The following is a 9,096-nucleotide window of genomic DNA, read 5'->3' as shown; positions in this document are numbered from 1 at the left end:
AAATTATTTTTTAGACGATCCAACCGTACAGATGTTAAAATATATAGATTTTAGTCATATGAAAAAAATTAAAAAAAAAATTAAACTTATCTTGCATGACTTTATAAGAAAATTCGGTAAAAGTACTATTACACTCAACGAGATTCTTTCCCGAATAACAAAATTATTTCTTAAAATTATTTTTAGATTATTCTACCATACGGATGTTAAAGTATATAGATTTTAGTCATATGAAAAAATTATAAAAAAATTAAATTTATCTTGCACAACTTTATAAGGAAAATTCGGTAAAATGACTAATATTTACTTGAGACTCGTTTACGATTGTCTGAAAATTAATCAAACAACGGGTTTTACAACGTAGTCCGTCGTTTGATTACAGACGACCGTTTATTCTCACTTAACCGTTGTAGAACATAAATTCATACAATATCTTATAAATCATTTGTTCTAACATGTTGTAGAAATACTACAAGTACAACGGTTTTGTATTACTTCTATAAAACCGTTGTCTATCACAAATTAGTATTTAACGCAATTTAAGACCTATTATTTCAGATATAATGATCTTTACATAAATATTTACATTTAAGTATTTTAGAAATGACCTTTTAGGACAAATGTCACTCAAGTTACAAGAGATGCTACACTACACCACCATAATTGTTATCGTAGACTAATAATTATTTATTTAATTTGAAAAATAATTAATTCTAATAATATTATTGAAGGGAGTACTAAAAATAGTAAGATACCGCCAAATAAATAAATTATTTACGTTTATAAGTACTCAAATATTGAAATAATTTTTTCGACGATCCAAATGTACAGATGTTAAGATATATCAATTCTAGTCATATGAAAAAATTATTAAAAAAAATCAAATTATATTTGCATGATAATAAATAGAAATATATGTTAAAAGTACAACTCCCAAACACGAGATTGGTTCCAGATTGAAAAGATTTTTTTTTAAATAATTTTTTCGACAATCCAAACGTATGAATGTTAAGATATATCAATTTTAGCCATTTGAAAAATATATCAAAACATTCAGACTCCACTTCCATGACAGAATTAGAAAAAACTGTTAAAAGTACAACCTCAAACATGATATTCATTCCCGATTAGTTTACAAGTACAATCGTACAAATATAAAAATATTTTAGTTTTTATCATATTAAAATCATTAAAAAAATTAAAATTATTTTTTATTATTTTATAATAATGATTTCATAAATTTATTTATAAAAAAATTACAAGTACAGAAGATTTTTTATCGAATTTTCTCGTTATAATTGGTTTACTCATTTAACTTTTCGTTTCCCCCTTCATTTATTTTCATTACCCGCTTCGCCTTCCCCCTCTTTTTGCAAAATTCCCGAGCCCCTTTTATCTCCTTCCCTGTAAACATAAACCCAGAAGGACACAAATCTAAATCTCTCGATGTCAGCCTGCTCTCAATTCACCTCTATTTCAAATAGTAATTGCACTCAAAATGACCAATTGACAAATAAGAAATGGAGTTTTTAGAACTGTCCTCCGTTTGTGCTTCCATTTTCGATCAGAAGGATCCCGACTCCGTTTGTGCTTCCATTTCCGATCAGAAGGATCCTGACTGCCTGAATTCAGTTAGGTTTCATGATTTTTCGTGTTTTCACTTTTTTGAATTTTAGGTTTCATATCTGTTTGTTAAACCATTGTGCTGTTTTGGGGAATTTTTTATGTGTGGTACTATTGGGGCCAAGTATTTGACAGGGCATCCCAAGACTATTGAGAAGGCGTAGATGGAGAGCTTAGGTAAAAAATTGAAAAACTTGCTTCGTCCCTCCAGTTTCCGTTAAAGAAGTTTTTCATTGTTGATGGATCTACTCGATCAAGTCACAACAATGTGAGAATTTTATTTGATATATTGTATTTCTCGTGTCCTTGTTGAGTAATATCATCTTCTTTTATAATTTTACAAGTGATATTTGACCACAATAATGCCTAGTCTTTGTTTCATTTGGCGGAAATTTAGGTCTCTGGGCAATAGTAATGAGTGCCCAACTAAATGGCAGTGGTTGGGGCTTCTGGGTTCCCCTATAATTTATTTTATGCTTTAAATTCTAATTTGACCCTTAAAGAAGTTGTTCATTGTTGATGCATTATTGGTGCACATACCTTGCAAAATTTAGACTTTAGAACATTAAGAGTTGACAGACATGATGTGAGAGCATACACTACAAGAAAAATGTTCATAGACATCGGTTTTTGGCCGATGTCTATGTTGTTTAGTAACCGATGTTGATGTCGGTGATGTCTATTCTAGACATCGGCCATAACCCGATGTTTTTACTCGCTTAGACATCGTTTCTGGCAAACTACCTGATGTCCATGCATTGTTTTTTTACAAAAAATGTTAGAAATAAATAATTTAATAAATAAATTACACCTATTACAACAGATTAAACATATAATGAGCTATATTTTTTTCCACGTAGACATCGATTTTTTTCATAAAGGTGATGTAAAATCAGATATTAAACATCGATTTATTTAGTAAAATGTGATGTCTATGTTGGCACTTAGACATCAATTTTATCCCAATTAAGGTGATGTCTATATTTCTTTTAGACTTGAACATGTGAGTCTTTGACATCAGTTTTTTAGGAAAAAATGATGTACATCAACTTCTTTGACATCAGTTTTTCTTCACTAAAAGTGATGTACAATTGCCTTTGAAATATCAGTATTTATATATTAAAGGTGATGTATAATAATTTTTTTGACATCAGTATTTATTCATTAAAATGGATGTCCAATCATTTTTTTGACATCAATATTTATTCATTAAAAGTACTTAAACAATGAACTAACTAAACGCTTATATTCATCAACATAAATATCAAGATCTAGTTTTATTACAGAATCATTCAAAATCAAACTAAGAGTTATTGACCTTAAGCTACAATAGAAGGAATGGCGCTGTCTTAAGCTACAATTTGAGGTTATCAGATCATATACGAGGCTGAACTCCTGATGCTATAGAAGACCATTCTATAAATTTTTGTCTACCCTAGCTTTTATTCCCTCTTCGAACATTTCCAATTTTTGACAGCCTCCCCGATCTCCTCTGGAGTCTTTACCTTGATCTTGCTCGACAAGGTTCGGCATGTCAAATCCATCAGACTCCTTATTTTCAAGTAGTTTACCGCCTGAAATCACCAAAGATGAAAATTTAGCCATAATGTACACTCTGTTATATTTGGTTCCTCATATATCTAGGCCAGTCTTAAGTAAAGTCTGGTACTAAGGTACAAGCTTTCAATTGATAATCAAATATTCTAAAACAATCACAAATAAATGACGAAATTATGAATCATCTATTCATCGAACTCTTTTAGACCACAAAAGTATTATACTAGCTATGCAACTAAAACTCACTTGTGCTAGTTAGCTTCAGCAAAATGCCCCAGGTCAGAGATGTGAAACTATATGCTCTCATACAATTCTTGGCAGCCTTATTCTGTTAGGTAAGCCTGATATGACAAATATGGCCCTCTGCTACTGCTACTGAAGGAAAAAGTGAAGCAGTGTGATACCACTCATTTTTAAAAATATCTTTATGAGATTGATTCTAGTCTATCACTCTTCCTCACTGATCACTGAGATACCTAAGCTCAATATAACCAAACCATCACACCCTGCTCGATATTCACACCAATCAGTATTCAGTGCTACCTCCATTTCTCTAAGAATGTCCTCATTTCATGTTATTTCCTTCTTCATTTGGCCACACCATATCACCAAGCTACACACGCTAGGGGCATGATTGCCTCATCAGGAAGGAAAAACAAGATGCAAATTGAAGAAAGTACAAGAGATGATTTAAAACAAAAATTATGAACTGTCCATGTTTTACTCTAATCTAATGATTGACACGCAGTAAAAATCACTGAAAGAAATTCTTTTCCCTTTTCTTTCTCGCTTTGTTCCTCTTCTTTCATAATGTTTCTCAAATTAAAGTGTATTACCTGTGTCCTAAAAATTAAAATACAGGGAGTTGCTATATAAGACAAATTTACTGATAGGTTATCTCAAAAACTGTATAGTGATCCTAGTATTTGTAACATGAAATATGAAGCAAGTCAAACAACAGTCAGCATTTCTGCTAGGCAAAAAAAAGTCAGCATTTCTTATCAAATTCATATACTAATTGTCAACAATCTCACTAGTGTTAAATATGGTAGGTTTAAAATCAAAATAAACCCGTAGATACAGAGATATGAAACATTCCAGAATTAGCGAAGAGGCAACGGATGTAAAAATATGTGACATACCTGGGAGGGCTGCGTACATTCCTCATAAACTACAAATGACTGACTTTTAGGATGTTTAAAAGCTACGTTCCGATTTGCTTGATAGTTAGTGTAAGAACCTTGAGGTTAAGAACCTTACAAAAGTAGGCAACAGCCTGTAAATTTCTATAAACTGTTGTCCATGCAATAACAGGCGCGGATCAAATCTAGCAAAAATAAGTACCGACCTGCTCAGTCAGGCAAAATTACAGCAAAGATAAGATTGAATTAAAAAAATAAAAAGGTATACTCACAATATTCTAGGTATTTCAGAAATATTTATCGATCCCAGTGAGTATATAGCAGCAAATGTCGGTAAGACCTACAACCAGGAATTCGATACAAAATACATAAAACTCAAAAACTTTAATAATATCTATACATAGATTGCTCCAACTTAATCTGCTTATAATTCCAATTACTCGACAAACTTATAGTACCTTAATGAATTTCTGGCCATTTTCGTGGTAAACGTATTTGAGCTCTTTGTCATCTAAAGCATTAGTACCACAAGCTCCAATACCGAGAGCATACAAAGTAACATCTCTAATCAAAAAAATAATTCTAATTAAACAACAAAAATGCTCAATTACGATAATAATACATGTACATATAAAAAAAATGGATTTACCTCTCATCCTAAGTGAACAATCTCTGTAATTGATCACAAACAAATCAATAATTATATCGAATTGTAAGTGTTTAATTTAACACTTACCACAAAGAGTATGAGTGCAAAAGATTTTTTTTTGAATTATCATATTAAATAACTCTAGTCCTTACCACAAAGAGTGTCCAATTATCAGCTTTGAAAGGCCTGTGAAACCACATTCTATACAAAAATATGTTGATTAAGCTTCAACTCCAAACTTAGAAAAGTTAAATTGAAGTTGTCACTGAACCTCAGTCTGTATTATACTTGTCAGAAATATTCCAGAGTGGAAACAACAATGTGCATAACTAAGAGATCAAAGATTTGTCACTCATAATATTGTTGAAGAACTACTGCACTTACACGTGATTCAAACTAACAGATGATGTTTTCAAACCCTTTGTTCGATGAGGATTTAAATTTACTCGGAGAAACACCAGATCCGAAGTAAATGTTGTTATATATCTGCAGTCATGTTACATATTTGTTAGATTTAGAAAAACATAAATTCAAATTAAAGTTAGGTTACCTCTTGGCTTATAACCAAGGTATGCAAAGCTTCGGCCTCAAGTGAGGTATTTAAATTTTTGCAATTGACCGTTTCTATACACACAAGGTATTTATAATTTTAAAAAATTATGCTTCTTGATAACTGGCCCTGTATGATATAACTAGGATCTCTAAATATAGAGAAGGCAGGAAACACGGTCCTTGAATAAATTAAATTTCCTGGATAAATTGGTCTTTTAATTTTGGATCAACTACTTTTGATCACAACACTCATGTTCTTGACTACATTATAGCTTTATACTCTATAAGATAATTTTAGTTGAGTGTATAAAAAAATGGCAGCATCAGACACAATTAGTAATCATACTTCACAAATGTTAAGCTATAAGTTAAATGATAATAAAACACAAACAAAATAAAAACAAAAATCAAATATAAACATCTGTGACCTATTCAAATACTAATTAGTGCTTACTCTGTGTGAAAAACACAGGACATAGCAGACTTTGAAATCGATAGCCCCGGACAGAGATAGAGCACATATTCAAAATCGATCACGAATCAGCATCAGCTTATAGCTAAAGAAGACTTGGATAATTGCGATACAACAATCTTTAACAAAATTCACGCAATTACATCACTAACTAATTAGCTTAGGTAACTGAAATAATTGTAATACAAGTTTAAATTACATTACATACAATCAATAATCTTTATATTCAATTGTCAGCAGGTTCAAGATATATAAAAACCAATAAAACACACTATAGATACAATTAATATAAAATCTACAGATCTAATCCAGGTAAGGTGTTAAAAGATCAGAACTTTTTATATAAAAGCATCAAACCAAGCATAAAAGAACACACAACTACAAAACAATTACTGAGAGAGAGATAATACATCGATGATTGTTGCTCAAGGTGGGAAGCCAAGAGTTCTTCTTGAGTTTGAGTAGTAACTTTGAGATACAATGATAACCCGACCACAAGGCAGTATAGAAAAGTAGAAGTATATAAATTAAGTTATGGGTTTTAATATTGTATTCTTTTTCTGGAATCATGTACCAAGTAGCATTAGGAACAAATAGATCATTACTCAAGCATGAAGTGCAATTAGGGTTTAGAATTGAAATATCCCCAATTTAAAATTAAATGAAACTAAGAATTCGAGTTTTGTAGCTCACTTATATACCAATTCGAGCTTTATATCTTCGAACAAATTGAACAGACTTCCACTCGAATGAATCGGTTTATCGATAGTAGAACTTCGGACAAACTAAATCAAGTTGAACATCTGGGGGAACTTCTGAACCTTCTGTGAACGATTTAAGACTTTAGGTGGTGGGTGGAGGGTGGAGGGTGGAGGGTGGAGGGAGGGAGAGAGGGAGAGGGAGAGAGAGAGAGGTCGGGGTGGGGGTGAGACGAGAGAGAGTGAAAGTTTAATTATTAACTTAGTTTCTGAAAATGGGGGGAAGAATTGGTAAATGAGGGGGAACCTGAAAAAAATTTTGCTAAGGGGGAATAAAATTGAAAGAGCGCGTCCTGATTTTTTTTTTTGGTAATTTTAGACATCAGTTATTAAATAACCGATGTCTTCAAATAACATAGATATCAGAAAAATACGGGATGATGTTATTGGTTCTTTTAAAATCAGTGGCAACATCAACCGATGTCTAATGTATGATGTCTATTCAACTTTTTCTTGTAGTGATAGCTCCAAAATGTATCCCGATGATATACAATTCTTGTACTATACACAACCTTTCAAAAAAATATATATAAAACTAAAATTTATCTAATAAAATTGTTGATCCAAAATGTATCTTACTGGTTTGCATTGTCTAATTTTGAAGATTTATTGATTTCTAGGTCAAATGTCATCTTTATTGTGCAAGGGTGATCTGCAACATTTTGTATTAGATGAGAGAATTCCTCTTGCTTTCCTTTCCGCTTCAGGTATGTTATTATCTTTAATACCAGAATTTTAAAAATGTAGCAGATTTATGCGATGCATAACACATACTCAGGTAAACGGGTTCTTTATAGTTTAGAATCCCGTGTTGCGTCTGTATAGTGGTAGGTACCTCAAGCTACGAGCTTTATTTTTATCGGGCTATGCAAATATGAGATCATTACGAAAATAATTAAGATTATTGAAAGAGTACATCATCAAGTACATGTTCCTTATCTTATCCTAGCTATATAGTACATGTTTTCCAATTGCCATTAAGAGTTTAATAAAATGGAGAATTAAGATTATTACCTAGATAACATCATGATTCATGAATTGGTGTTAGTACTCAAAATTCAGGTTTGTTGACCAGGACTTGAGGTGGCCACGTACATAATATCTTAGAAATCTTGCCATGTAGAAATATACAGATAGCACAAAGTTTTTATTTCATGTCATTCAGTTTTCTATTCCTTTGCGGCTGAGATAATTTATTCAAATTTTCAATGGTACAGGTGTTGGGAGTCCCCTTTAATGCCGCACAACAGGTATGATCATATGATTATGTGGGTGAGTTATGTAATTACACAATAGCCTCACTTGTAGTTCAAAACTACTCCTACTGTAAGTTAATTGAAATCAAAGAGTGAAAGGGGTGTTAGTTTCCATATACAGTAATTCAAAAAGTATCTATATTCATTATTCAAGCTCATTATTCAAGAGACTATGTTTGTCAAAAATTATTAAAATATTCTTTTACACTTGATGCCAATATTCCATAAACTTGTTTACAAGAATCATTATCAGTTGTGATATCAATTACCAGCAGATGCCTTGGCTTACATTCATGGTTGATTGGTGCAGGGGGACGACTACGGCAATAGATAGGAGTTGTTGGAAAATACTTGGATTAAGAGCAGGGCTAGAGTAGTTGATGTAGCTTGAAGAAATTGTTTAAATGCTAGAGTAGTTGACGTACCTTGAAGAAATTGTTTAAGTAAAGAAGTATAGCTTTACAAAAGTATTCAATTAAAATCCTTAAACTTATGATAAGATCGATACTATCTGATTATCGGTGAAGATTGTATTCAGTATTTAATGCAATTTGTATTATTGTATTGTCCATATTTGAATGGATGGGTTTTGATTTTGTGATTTCTATTTGCAACTGATTTAAATAATTTGAACATAATATTTGTTAATATTATATAATTTGACAAACTAGTTCACAACACTTTGAGTTTCATAAATTATTGTTTGTTAGAAACTCAAACAAGCATAATCTGTTAATTCCAGTGTGTAATCCGTTGTGGTATGTCATTTCAGACAATATGTCATGTTTCAGAAACTGTTGACTATAGGAAATAAAGACAACGCTTCTTTTCAGAAAAACCGTAGTGTTAAAGATATCAGATATTGGTATGCAACTAACAAACGCTTGAGTAATACAATATTTTACAACGGTCTGTTTTGACAAAACCGTTGTATATAATAACCTTCGAACAACAATTTTATAAGCACTTGTTGTCTTGAATGAAGACAGACAACATATAGGTACTGTTATCTGATACACGTATCAGACGACACCTCAATACTCAATGGTATTGAGGGCTATTAGACAACGGTTTAAAACCGTTGTCT

At 31.7% G+C, this 9,096-nt stretch overlaps 1 long non-coding RNA gene across 4 annotated transcripts; it reads left to right on the top strand.

Moving 5' to 3' along the window:
- Positions 1-1,339: 1,339 nt before the first annotated feature.
- Positions 1,340-8,610, top strand: LOC141664010 (uncharacterized). Of its 4 annotated transcripts, none has more exons than XR_012551782.1 (5): positions 1,340-1,631; positions 1,759-1,800; positions 7,374-7,460; positions 7,971-8,003; positions 8,320-8,610. It is a non-coding gene; the product is annotated as an uncharacterized LOC141664010 (long non-coding RNA). The 4 variants fall into 4 exon arrangements; XR_012551781.1 differs by having other exon boundaries at positions 1,759-1,891; XR_012551779.1 differs by having other exon boundaries at positions 1,340-1,800.
- The last annotated feature ends 486 nt before the right edge of the window (positions 8,611-9,096 follow it).

Source organism: Apium graveolens, chromosome 6 (genome assembly GCF_009905375.1).
Source record: "Apium graveolens cultivar Ventura chromosome 6, ASM990537v1, whole genome shotgun sequence".
NCBI lineage: Eukaryota > Viridiplantae > Streptophyta > Magnoliopsida > Apiales > Apiaceae > Apium > Apium graveolens.
Note: the sequence above shows the minus strand (reverse complement) of the source record. Positions and strands in the feature narration are given on the sequence as shown.